Source organism: Leptonychotes weddellii, chromosome 10 (genome assembly GCF_054177405.1).
Source record: "Leptonychotes weddellii isolate Sample4059 chromosome 10, ASM5417740v2, whole genome shotgun sequence".
NCBI classification, from domain to species: Eukaryota; Metazoa; Chordata; class Mammalia; order Carnivora; family Phocidae; genus Leptonychotes; species Leptonychotes weddellii.
The window spans coordinates 23,861,341-23,875,495 of record NC_138378.1 but is presented as its reverse complement, the minus strand read 5'-3'; the positions used below and the strand labels follow the sequence as shown (position 1 = coordinate 23,875,495).

Here is a 14,155-nt window from a genome sequence, read left to right as displayed (position 1 = left end):
AGTGACTCTGAGAACATGGAGTTGGGGAAACCACAAGTCTGCTAAGCTAATCCTTTACTGCATAGTCCACACCCATGGCCCTTGGCTAAGCTCTCTTACTGCAAAATGATCCTATATATCTGAGCGTCTACACTTAGGGTAGCATTTGTATAATAAAGTTAGCAATAATATTAATATGTATATTCTTAACATTTGAGGGAGTCAGTGTGGGGTAGGGAAAGACTTAAAAAAATGACTCATGTATCCTATAAAAGGCATTATATCAAAAACTAATGAGGTACTGTATGGTGACTAACATAACATAATAAAAAAAAGAAAAAAATGGAAAAAAAGCCATTACATACATTTTTATATACTTTTTTTAATTTTTAAAAGATTTTTATTTATTTGTTTGTCAAAGAGAGAAAGAGCACAAGCAGGGGGAGCTGCAGGCAGAGGGAGAAGCAGGCTCCCCACTGAGCAACGAGCCCGATGTGGGACTCGATCCCAGGACCCTGGGATCATGACCCAAGCTGAGGGCAGACGCTTAACCGACTGAGCCACCCAGGCATCCCCATTTTTACATTTTTGTACCAATTTCATTACTTGTGTCCCCCCTGCTTTACCACTTTTACCTTATGATAAATGTGTGCAGAACTATTTAGTGTAGAAATTAGTTGATGGTTGGAGAGAGCCATGAGTGACTATCACTTTTACAATTGCAACAAGAAGAATAAGATACTTAGGAATAAATTTAACCAAGGAGATGAAAGACCTATCTATACACTGAAAACCATGAATCATTGATGAAAGAAAGTAAGGAAGACAAATAAATGGAAAGATACTCTGGGTTCACAAATGGAAGATAAATCTTGTTAAATATTGTGCAGCCACTGTGGAAAACAGTGTGGAAGTTTCTCAAAAAATTAAAAATAACACTATCATTTGATCCAGAAATCCCACTGTGAATATGTATCTGGATGAAATAGAATCACTCTCTTGAAGAGATATTTGCATTCCCATGTTCATTGCAGTATTTATCACAATAGCCAAGGTATGGAGATAACCCAAATGTCTGTTAGCAGTAGAATGGATAAAGAAAACATGTATATATAAAGTGGACTAATAATCAGACTTTTCTTCAGAATTTGCCTGTCATCCTTGCACAGGGCCATGCTAATCTCTGTGTCATTATTTTTGTCTATGTGCTGCCGAAGTGACCACAATAATCAGCTTTTTATTTTTTTTAAAGATTTTTATTTATTTATTTGACAGACATAGCGAGAGAGGGAACACAAGCAGGGGAGTGGGAGAGGGAGAAGCAGACTCCCCACTGAGCAGGGAGCCCAATGTGGGGCTTGATCCCAGGACCCAGAGGTCATGACCTGAGCCGAAGGCAGGTGCTTAACAACTGAGCCACCCAGGTGCCCCAATAATCAGCTTTTTAAAAGGAAGGAAAACCTGCTATTTTTTGACAACATGCATGAACCTGTAGGACATTATGCTAAGTGAAATAAGCCAGATGGAAAAAGAAAAATACTGCAAGATCTTATTTACATTGGAATCTCAATAGTCAAACTCATGGAAGCAGAGGTAGACAGTGATTGCCAGGGGCTGTGTAGAGGGGGAAATGGAGAGATGGTGTCAAGAGGTACAAAATTTTAGTTATGCAAGATGAATGAATTCTGAAGATTTGTTGTAGAACAATGTGACTATAAGTTAACAATGTTGTATTATATTCTTCATATTTGCTAATGGAGTAGATCTTAAATGTTTCCACCACAAAAGAAAATGATCTAAAAGGAAAACAATAACTATGTGTGGTAATGAATTTTAAAAAGTGAAAAGGATTAAAAGAAACCTGAAAGATGTTATTTGCAAATACAGTGAAAGACGTTATTTGCAAATTACGTATCCAACAAAGAACTCAAATAGAGTACATAAACAACACTTAAAACTTAACAATTAAAAACAAATATTCCATTATCCTTGAGTAAATACCCAGAAGTTGAATTGCTGAATGATATGGTAGTTCTGTTTTAATTTTTTGAGGAGCCTCCATACTGTTCTCCACAGCGGCTGCACCAGTTTGCATTCCCATGAAGAGTGCATGAGGGCTCCTTTTTCTCCACATCCTTGCCAAGACTTGTTATTTCTTGTCTTTTTTATTTTAGTCATCTGACAGGTGTGAGGTGGTATCTCATTGTGGTTTTGATTTCCATTTTCCTCATGATGAGTGATTTTGAGCATGTTTTCATGTGTCTGTTGGCCATTTGTATGTCTTCTTTAGAAAAATGCCTATTCAGGTCTTCTGCCCATTTTTAATTGGATTATAATTTTCATATATGTGTTGAGTTGTATAAGTTCTTAATATATTTTGGATATTAATCCAGTGTGAAAAGATATATGTACATCTCTGTTTATTGCAGCATTATTACATTAGCCAAGATACAGAAGCAGCCCAGGTGTCCATCAATAGATGAATGATTAAAAAAGATGTGGTATATGTATACACAATGGAATGGTACTGAGCCATAAAAGAGAATGAGATCTTGTCATTTGCAATTACGTGGATGGACCTAGAGGTATAATACTAAGTGAAATAAGTTAGACAGAGAAAGACAAATACCATATGATTTCACTTATATGTGGAATTTAAGAAAAAAACCAAATGAACAAACAGAGAAAAAGAGACAAACAAGAAAAATAGTCTCTTAAATATAGAGAACAAATTGGTGGTTGCCAGAAGGGAGGTTGGGGGGCAGTGGGTGAAATAGATAGTGAAAAGGGCATTAAGAGGTACAAACTTCCAGTTACAAAATAAATAACTCATGGAGATGAACAGTACAGCATAGGGAATATAGTCAGTAAGATGGTAATACCACTGTTTGGTGACAGATGGTGACTACACTTGCTGTGGTGAGCACTGAGTAGCGTATAGAATTGTTGAATCTCCATATTGTACACCCAAGACTAATATAACACTGCATTTTAGTTATACTTCAGTACAAAAGACATACTCCTCATAAAAAACCCCACAAATATTCCATTTAGAAAATGGGCAAATGAACAGACATTTCACCAGATGGCAAAAAGGTACATGAAAAGATGCTCAGCATCAGTAACAATTAGGGAAATATGAATTAATACCAGGATTAGATACTACTACAAATGTATTAGAAAAGCTAACATTAAAAACCATGACAATGTCAAAAGCTGATGAAGAGAAACCGAATCTCTCATACATTGTTGGTGAGAATGTTAAGTGGGGCAGGCGCTCTGAAAAATAGTTTGGCAATTTTTTTAAAAGCTAAACTTACGTATATCATACAATTCAGAAATCACCCCTCCCCAGGCATGTATCCAGAGAGATGAAAACTTATATCCACAGAAAAATCTGTACACAAATATTCACAGCAGCTTTATTTGGAATAACCAAAATCTGGAAACTACCAAAATGTTCTATAATATGTTAATGGTTAAATAAACTGCAGTACATTCGTACCATGGAATACAACACAGCAACAAAAGAAACAACTATTAGTAGATGCAGTGATCTCACAAGGGTCGTATACTGTATGATTCCATTTATATAACATTCTCAAAATGACAAAATCAGAGCAAGAACGTTGGAATGTTGGGGGAGTAGGAAGCTGAGTAGCACAACGAAGATCTTTGTGGTGACTGAATAGTTCTGCATATTGATTGCTTACACTAAACAACACCTGTGATAAAATGACATAGAGATATACATAAACATTGTACCAATGTCAATTTCCTTGTTTTGACATGGTACTATAGTTATTCAAAATGTGACATTTGGGGAAATTGTGTGAAGGATACACAGGATTTCTTTACTATCTGCAACTTCCTCTTAATCTATAATAATTTCAAAATAAAATAAAATAAAATAAACAAATAAAGACAGTTATAGCCGGAAGAAGTATGTGTTTGGTGAGACAGTTTTCCCTGGTGCAAGGAGCAATGGATTTGGAGTCAGTAGACTAAAGTCCCATTCTTGACTCCATGGCCTTAAGAAAGTCAACTGACCTGTCCGAGCTTCAGTTCTGTTCCATAGAACGGTCTTTATCAATTTCCTAGCCTAAACTTCAGTCATTTGTATATCATTTTACAAACTTACAGACTGCTATATCATCTATAGGTTGTAGTATTATTTAGTTAATATTTTTTATAAAAACCAACACAATCCATTTACTTAAACTCATATTTGGACCACATCTTAAGTGGTTTTCTGTAAAATCACCAGATCAAGGGCTAGTGACTTTTTTGTCAAATAAGCATTAAAATAAAAATTTTTAAAAACATACACTTATGTTTGCCACTTAAATTGTCACTCACACTGTCAGTGACATGGGTCACACATTTCAGGAAACACTAGTTTAGCCCAAATACTTTACCTTACAGATGAAGAAAGTGATGTCTCATAGACAAAAAGAAATAAAAGTTCAGATTTGAAAGATCTCTTAAAATGTAAATCACAATTCCCTATCATATATCAAGTAGAGTCCCAAGTCCTTAGTAGGCCCTGTCAGTCCTGATGTTGTGTAGCTCTGCCTGCTTCCATGGTTTCAGTTTTCTCTTTTCCTTTCCCTTGCTCACTGGACCCCATCATACTTGGCTCTTTGCTCTTCCTAAGAGACCTATCGCTTTCCTTCCTCAGAGCCTTTGCTCTCGCAGTTCTCTATGCCTGGAAGATTCTAGATATCCATGTAGCTCACCTCCTCTGTACATTTAGGTTTCTACTTGATGTCACTAACTCAGAAAGTCCTTCCTTGGATAACCTGTTCAAAATAGACAACCACCGCCCCCCCCCCCACATATACACGTACATCATCTATCCTCCGTCCCTTACCCTGCTTTAGTTTTCTTTATAAGCACTGTCATCACCTGCCATTATGAGTTTTGTTTCCCTCCCTAATCAGAATGGCAAGACTTTGCCTTCTTCTCTTCTTAGACCCGGTGCCTAGAACTGTGTCTAGTGTAGAGATCTGTATCAGCCAATTCACCAGTCCTCCCTGCAGAACCCAGGAGAAGTGGTCAGGCAGACTCCATGTGTAGTATTTGGACACCAGGAAACCACCACATCTCCCAGACAGTCCAACCATTTTCAGATGGTTTCAATCATCAGAAGTCTTTCCAATTAGTTAAAATCTGCCCCGCTGCAATTTCCACCCAAGACTTGTAGTTCTGCCCTCTAGGCTTGCACAGATCATGTCTTTCAGGAGATAATGACTCTGCCTCTCGTCCACCCATCACTGCTTTTCAGGTTAATAGGTCTCTCCTTCCATCATTACTCAGGCATAATCCTCTGGGATGATAGAAAGATGTGCTTGGGGTGCCTGGGTGGCTCAGTTGGTTAAGCGTCCAACTCTTAATTTCATATCTCAGGTCCTGAGATCAAGCCCCACGTTGGGCACTAAACTCAGTGCAGAGTCTGCTTGTCCCTCTCTGTCCCCCCTGCTTGCTCTCATGAACTCACGCTCTCTCTCTCAAATAATAAATAAAATCTTAAAGAAAGAAAGAAGATGTGCTCTTGAGATAAGTAAGCCAAACTTGAATCCAGACCTTACTCCTAAGCACTATGTAACCTTGAGCAAATTACATTTGCCTATCAGGGATCCTGTGAGAATTCTGGGGGTCATGTATGGAAAGTGTTTATCATAGCTACTGACAGACAGTAGGACTTCAGTGGGTGGCTTCATGTTTACTGCTTTCCTGGAGAACGGACTACTTGGCTATCAAGGGCAAAACAGATTTCCTGCTATCCACCAGGCTTTCCCTAATACCTGCCAACTGGAGAAAGAAGAGAGGAGAAGAGCACTGGGCCCATCTAAAGGTATAAAATGACCATACAACAGACTAAGGACCCCAAAAAGAAAACCCAGTGGGCTCACAGATACACTTCCTGATGGAGCCTATTTTGAACAAGTTATCCAAGGAAGGACTTTCTGAGTTAGTGACATCGAGTAGAAACCTAAATGTATGGAGGAGGTGAGCTACATGGATATCTAGAATCTTCCAGGCATAGAGAACTGCACGAGCCCAGGCAGTACCCCCTTCTATACCCTCTTGGTTGGAGAACCTGCAGGAAACATTTTTGCTGTATTCCTTGAGGCTGGAGTCCAAGAATGTCTCAGTTGCAGCCAATATTAAGGATTTAGAGTAAGAGGGGTGCCTGGGTGGCTCAGTCGTTAAGCGTCTGCCTTCGGCTCAGGTCATGATCCCAGGGTCCTGGGATCGAGCCCCGCATCGGGCTCCCTGCTCAGCGGGAAGCCTGCTTCTCCCTCTCCCACTCCCCCTGCTTGTGTTCCCTCTCTCGCTGTGTCTCTCTCTGTCAAATAAATAAAAATAAAATCTTTAAAAAAAAAAGGATTTAGAGTAAGAAATAAGGAGTAAATGCATAGTTAAAAAGAGCTGGATGATGAGCTGTGTTAGGAGGGTCTCCGTCTGGTTCTTTCTTGCTCGCAGTATGACCCTGGGCAATCCTCTTCCACTCTCTGAGTCTGCATTTTCATAGCTGAGAAATGCCATTTCTAAGATCTATCAGTATATGAGTGAATACCATACATGCATTCGTTAATTCATTGTTTTCAACAAATATGCACTGCACACTCTGGACATACAGAAATTACAGCCAGTCCCTACCTTCAGGGGCTTAGTGTCTGTTAAAAGTTGCCCTTGACAGTGTCAATCCAATAGAGGAGATGAACTAGAAAAATACTTAGTTCCAACTCAACATGAAAAACATTATGACAGAAAGAAGGGGAGGCAGGGCGGCTGTAAACATAAGGGAGGGGGCTAAACTTCTCAAGGAGAGGAGCAGGAAAGGCTTCTTGGAAGGTGGGTCTATTCTTTCCACAATGCCAGAGACTTGTGGTGGGCATGTAGAGCCTCTGCTAATGTCTTCCACCTTCCCAGATGATGTCTCGAGAAGGACTCTGAATATTGGATCATCAATTTATGTTCCTGACCCACAAGCTGATGGGTGATGGAGCACTCTGCCCTTCTCTGATTTATTGTCCATGACTCAGCCTTAACCAAGACAATAAAATGCAGAGTGAAGACCAGCCTTTCCTGGCACATTCAGTATGCTGCTGGATCATTCCTCACTCCTCTCAGGATACATTAAATTCTTGTACCTGACCTTAGCTGTCCTTGTTCTCCTGGCTCAGGCTTCCCCAGGTAACCAGACAATGGAGAGGAGGAAGAGGGAGTGAAAATGGGGCTCTAGTCATAGAATCATTGGAAAACTGAACATATGTGGCAGTGAGGACAACCCACAGAGATGATTGAGATTTAGTGAGAAGCCTTATAATGAATATGCCCCGTAATAAGGGCAGTCTGTCATTCCTGACTACGATGGTGTTTTTCATGATGGCAGATACTGGCAGAGCCCAGGGTTTCTTGTATGAAGTCCCTTCCATATGCAGAAGCAACTGCAGCATCCCTAGTGTCCTTAATATCCTTGGCCCAAATGTCAACAGGGTCTCTTCCCTCCATCTCTCACTTCAACCTACTTCTAACTGATACCACCTCTGGCAGTAACCAGTCCCATTACTTCACCTCTCATTGTTATATGGCTTTGAATGTTCCTTTAAAGCAATCAGAAGAGGCATCTTGCTCTTGTCTTAGAATATGTAGTGAAAAATTTGTAGGTTGATGTTGGCTATCTAGAGGTTTGTAAAAAATAGGCTCAAGGTGTCAAGCTGGGGTTAGGGCAGAAGATTCTGGATTCCAGACTGAAGATGACCATAGCTCTGTAACAATATGATAGGTTTTATGGCTGAATGGTGAATGACTTTCTGATGGAAATGTTTTCTGCTTAGGCTTCCTGGGGATTCTAAAGTTTATGATTATCAATTCCATGATTTCCCTCTGGATCATTGCTGCTGGATGTTGCATCCTCTCACATCAGCTTTTCAAACTGAAAGTCTTTGTCAATCACTCAGTTGTTCCAGAAGCAAAAGAAGGTAGTTCTGGGCTAATCCTGGGTTGATTTCAGCCTGCCTTAAACTCTGGTAAGGGCAAATTAGTTTTGAGGAGGGAGTTGCAGCTGCAAAAGACATTTTGGGGGAAAGAATCTACACATTGATTCATGGAATCAGAGTCAGATTTTTCCAGTCTGAATGTCCTGGTAAGAAAGAGAGAATTGGGAATTATCTCCCAGGAGGGGAGTTTGGGGAAAAACCTACTTAAGTAGAGAAAATCAAGATACTATAATCTCTCAAATGAACTCAGTGTGCTGGGGAAGCTGTGTTTTATAGATCTAGATGGGGCTGAGTCACAGTGTTTTTTTTAAAGATTTTATTTATTTATTTATTTATTTGACAGAGAGAGAGAGATAGCGAGAGCAGGAACACAAGCAGGGGGAGTGGGAGAAGGAGAAGCAGGCTTCCCGCGGAGCAGGGAGCCCGATGTGGGGCTCGATCCCAGGACCCTGGGATCATGACCTGAACCGAAGGCAGACGCTTAACGACTGAGCCACCCAGGCGCCCTGAGTCACAGTGTTTTATAAGGGCAGAGTTTTATACCATCCAGAACATCAGCCTGCAGGTGGGCAGTGTAAATTAATCCTTCAGTGTTCAAAGTCCTGTTCTAGGGCATCACTTGGGGCATGCAATTAGAACAGTGCCTGGCACATACTCTGGTGCTCAACAAGTTGCTGTTGAGTGAATAACGAATTGAGAGGGGAAAAAATAGATAATTGAAGGTATAGGTCCGAGAACCTAGATTTGGGGAACAAGGAGGAACCAGTGTTGGCAAGACTGAAAAATGACAAAGATGAAAACATCACAAGCACAGAAATAAAGTCCAGTTAGAGCTGGTTGAAGGAAGGGAGACAACTACTCATATCTAGTACATTTCAAGACCAGCATTAGGCATTCTACATCCACAGATTTATTTAATTTTCCCAAGAATGCCATTACATTTCAGTAGTTCATCCTAACTATTATTACTACAATATACAATACAACACTAACACCCTTAGTATTATAGTCTTTACTCTCTTTTATGTATTTGTTTATTCATCTTTTTGGTTTTTTTGATAGATGGATGGGTCAAAAGATGCAGTTATAGAATTGGCAGATGCAGACAATCTTGCAAAGAAAATGAGAAGAAGAAAGAAAAATGTGGGGCAAAAAAATTTTGCTGCATCCCTGATGTAAAGCATTTACCCTCATACCGTGTTGAGAAACAACAGATGACATGTGAGGCTAAGGCAAGAACAGCTGGGCGTCCATAAAACTCCTGACACAAGACTTTTAACAGCCAGAATAATGAGTCGGTGAAGGGGCTGTCTGGGGCACCTGCATGGTCCTTAGATCCTTAGACACCTGCTGGGTCTTCACAGGGTCCATTAAAGAAAATATGCTCATTCCAGCTCTCATTATATCCTGTCTCTCTAATCCTCTGTAGCCTGACATCGCTAGGTTGTGTCAGGACATGACTGATGTTCTTGGTTTTCACTGTAAGACTATTTTATAGGACCTACATCCTGAATTCCTAAGTCTCTGACCAGGTGCTACTAGGTCCCTCAACATGAAAGTTTTCCAGGCTAATGCAGATTCCATCTTGGCCACACCTTATCTAAGACTCATCCTAGAGTCTTAAGATAGGCCAGTGTGGTCCAGAGGTCTTTTGCCTCTTTAGCTCAGGGTTCAACCCCAGGCTCTGCCTCATGGGCTCACTTCTGGAACTTATCCCTTACCCCAATTCCTTAATCATACTTAGCTTTCCAAAGATTGGCATGCCCTCTGACCAGGAAGCAACCATTGCCACCCTACCCAAATGGAAGGGGAAAACAGTAAAACAAAACAAAGAACAAACAAAAAAACCAACCAACCCCCCAAAACAAAAAACAAACACCCCCCCAACCTCCACATTTACTGAGAATTTAACTGTGTGCAAAGCCTTGTCCTAAGTACTTTACATACATAATCTCCTTTTTTCCTAACAACAGCTCCATGAGGTAAGAATTTAGTATTATGTTCTTTTGCCAGAAGAGGAAACAAAGTCACAGAGAGTTTAAGTGACTTGCCTCAAGTACCGTTGGCCACTGAACTACTCCTGCTGGTTCAGTAGCAAGACTTTGAACCCATGATGCCTGAGTTCAGATGTTATGCTTCCTCAAAGCGGAAAATTTGCTGCAGTGAGAGAAGCTCACTGTGCTCTTCCCCAACGTCCTTAATGTGGAAGGTGTGGCGAAAGGGAAAGCCTTGTGAGCCTCCTTGTGGTTAAAATGTATAACAAATCCAGCCCTAACTTGTATATCCAGTAACAAACAGAAGTGATCCCAAGTTATAGTTAAGGAAGGAGTTGTTCCCACTTAGTAGACAGTCTTAGTTCAGAGACTAATGCCAGTCAGGTCTAATGGTGAAAATTATCCCTTGCCTCTGTTGACATAATTATCTGGAGGACACAGTCTGAAGACAAGGTGCAGCAATCCTCATAATCATGACAGCTTCTAACCATTCAACCCATTTCTCAAAGTACTTTCATATCAGTTTCCTCATTTCCCCCCACTTTAATACCACCGTATAACATTCATGTCCCAAACCTTAGAAGATGTCCTTAGGATATCTGGGGAATGGATCAGAGACTGGGTCTCCAGTTACCTAGACACAGCGATGCCAATTAATATTTCAGCTTCAACCTTGACCACACCAACAGCTGCAGAAAAGCCTGAGAAGCCACCCGTTTTTGTACAAGTTTTTACGTATTTTTGGCTAGAGAAATTATGCTTACAAATGGACTCAGGAGTCTTAGAGAGTTGTGTAAACATGCCTCCAGACCATAGTCCCAAAGAATTGAAAAGGGTGCAGGGGGAATTCAAATGCACTAATAGTATGTGACTATGTCATCTTACCATTCTGAGCCACATTTGCCCATCCCCAAAATGGAAGTGTTGGACTAGATTATAAACTCCATATGCCTTTCAACTCTTAAAGCCTTCTTCATTGTTTATAGTGAAAATCCGTTCTCTACCTATGACTTCAGATGCCACTTTAGAAAGCAAAGGCATGGAGGATGAAGAGACTGATAAACAGGAAAGTGACCTCAACCTAAGTACTCAGACCATAATCCTAAAATATATCTTAGTTACCTTCTTGTTCCTCACTGCCCCGCCCCTCCACATCATGTTGGCCACAAAAACCTTCCAAGTCTGCCTCCATAGCACCTGTTTTTCATCCCTGCCTCTGCTATTCTGATTCAGCCATCATCTTTTCTTGCCCATTGTTATTGGCTGACTGTGTCCCCTCAAATTCATATAGTCAAATCTTAATCCCCAGTACCTCAGAACATGACTGCATTTGGAGATAGGGTCTAAATTTAAAGAAGCAATTAAATTAAGATGAGATAATTAGGGTGAACCCTAATCCAATATGGCTGGCATTCTTATAAGAAGAGGATTAAGACACAGAAGAAAAACCATGTGAAGATACAGAAGGAAGACAGCCATCTACAAGCCAAAGAGCAAGGCCTCTTTGAAGAAGAAATCAACCCTGCCAACACCATTCTACCTCTGAAACTAATTATAAAAAAAAAGAAAAGAAAAGAAAAACCCTGCCAACACCTTGATCTTGGACTTTTAGCTTCCAGAATTGTGAGAAAATAAATTTCTGTTGTGTCAGCCCCTAAGCCTATGATACTTTGTTGTGGAGCCCTGGCAGATTAATATACACATACTGTAACATTTACATCCTACTTGTCTCTTTGTCTGCCATCACGCCTTTGACTCACTCCACTGTTTCCATACAGTTGCTGTGGATCATTTCTAAAATCCAGATCTGAAATTTTAATTTTTCCTTTCAAACTCTTCAAAAGCTGTGCACGATGATTACAGGAATCAATTCTCAGCTTCCTTTATGATAATCCCTGTTCACCTCAGTACTCTCCCTTTCCACTTCCACCATGGAGCTCATACAACTTATGTTCTTTGAAATCAACGTGTTTCTTGCCCTTTTTAAAATAGGCTTCCCCTTTTGCTGAGAAGGTTCTTCTTGCAAAACAAACGTATACTTCTCTGTAAGTTTCACCTAGTCAGTACTTACTACCTGCCCTAAGCCATGTATATTCATTTATTCCTTCTTTCCCAGGCCAAAGGGATCCGTTTTTTAATTTACTTCAATTTTTATTACAAATACAAATTGCTTGTATTTAAGGCATACAATGTGATGATTTAATATATCTATACACAATCAAGTTAATTTAACACATCTATCACTTCACATAGTTACCTTTTTTGTAGATAAGGACACTTAAAATCTACTCTCTTAGCAAATTTCAAGTATACAATAAAGTTCTCTTAGCAAATTTCAAGTATACAGTAAATTTTTAGTAACAAGAGTCACCCTGTACATTAGATCACCAGAACTTATTCCATAACTGAAAGTTTGTACCCTTTGACCAATATCTCTCCATTTCATGCCCACCCCCCTCCAAGACCTGGCAAACACCTTTCTGCTCTTTTTTGTGAGTTCAACTAATTTAGATTCACCATGTAAGTGAGATCACACAAGATTTGTTTTCTGTGTCTGGTTTATTTCCCTTAGCATAATGTCCTCCACTTTCATCCAAGTGTCCAAAATGGCAGGATTTCCTTCTTTTTAACACTGAATAATATTTCACTGTATATATGTGTACTTATATATATACATGTGATATATAGAGTTCAAATTTTCTTTACCCATTCATCCATTGACAAACACTTAGGTTGTTTCCATGTCTTGGCTATGTGAATAATAATGCAGTGACCAAGGGACTGCAGTTAACTCCTCAAGATACTGTTTCATTTCCTTCAGATATATACCCAGAAGTGGAATTGCTGGATCATAAGATAGTTTCATTTTTAAATTTTTGAGGAACTTCCATACCATTCTTCATGATGGTTGTATCAATGCGCATTCCACCAACAGTGTACAAGCGTCCCCTTTTCTTTACATCATTGTGAACACTTGTTATCTTTTGTCTTTGGCATAATAGCCATCCTAACAGGTTGAATGAATATCTCATTGTGGTTTTGATTTACATTTCCCTGATGATTAGTGATGTTGAGTACCTCTTCATATACCTGTAGACCATTTGTATATCTTCTTTGGGAAAATGTCAGTAAAGTGGGTCCTTTGCCCATTATTTAATTGAATTGTTTGGTTTTTTGCTACTGAGTTGTATGAGTTCTTTTTATATTTTGGATATTAACTCCTTATTAGATGTATAGTTTTTAAATATTTTCTCCTCTTCTGGAGGTTGCTTTTTCACTCTGTTGATGGTTTTCTTTGCTGTGCAGAAACTTTTTAGTTTGATGTAGTCCCACTTACTTCTGCTTCTGTTGTCTTTGCTTTTTTTTTTTTTTAAAGAGAAAATTGTATTGCCATTAGATTGCCAAATGCTTTTGGAGTCAAATCCAAAAAATCATTGCCAATGTCATGTAGCTTTAACCTATGGAGTTTTTTGGTAGGAGCTCTATGATTTTAGGTCTTCTGTTTAAGTCATTAATCAGTTTTGAGTTGATGTTTTTGATATGGTATAAGATAAGTGTCCAATTTTATTATGTTGCATGTGGATACCCAATTTTTCCAATAACATTATTGAAGAGATTAGCCTTTCCTCACTGTGTATTCTTTATGACTTTGTCAAAAATTAGTAGGCCATACATATGTGAGTTTATTTCTGGGCTGTTCCATAGGTCTAATGTGTCTGTTTTTATGCCAGTACCATAATGTTTTGATTACTATAGCTTTGTAGTATATTTGAAATCAAGAAGTCTGATGCTTCTAGCTTTGTTCTTTCTCAAGATGGCTTTGGCTATTTGGAGATTTTTGTGGTTCCATGTGAATTTTAGGATTGTTTTCTCTATTTCTGTGAAAAAAAGCCATTGGAACCCTCAGTTTGTTCCTTATAGTTAAGGGTCTCTTATGGTTTGCCTCCCTCTCTGTTTTTATCTTATTTTATCTTTCCTTCCTTCCTCTATGTTCATCTGATTTGTTTCTTAAATTCCACATATGAGTGAAATCATTTGGTATTTGTCTTTCTCTGATGGACTTATTTGCTGGAGGGAAAGTGGGTGGTGTGATTGGGTAATTGGGTGATGGGCATTAAGGAGGGCACTTGATGTAATGAGCCCTGGGTGTTACATGCAACTGATGAATCACTA

At 39.4% G+C, this 14,155-nt stretch overlaps 1 pseudogene; it reads right to left on the bottom strand.

Annotated features, from left to right (window-relative positions):
• Positions 1 to 1,103: 1,103 nt before the first annotated feature.
• On the bottom strand, positions 1,104 to 1,203 carry LOC115941509 (U6 spliceosomal RNA; annotated as a pseudogene).
• Positions 1,204 to 14,155: the final 12,952 nt, after the last annotated feature.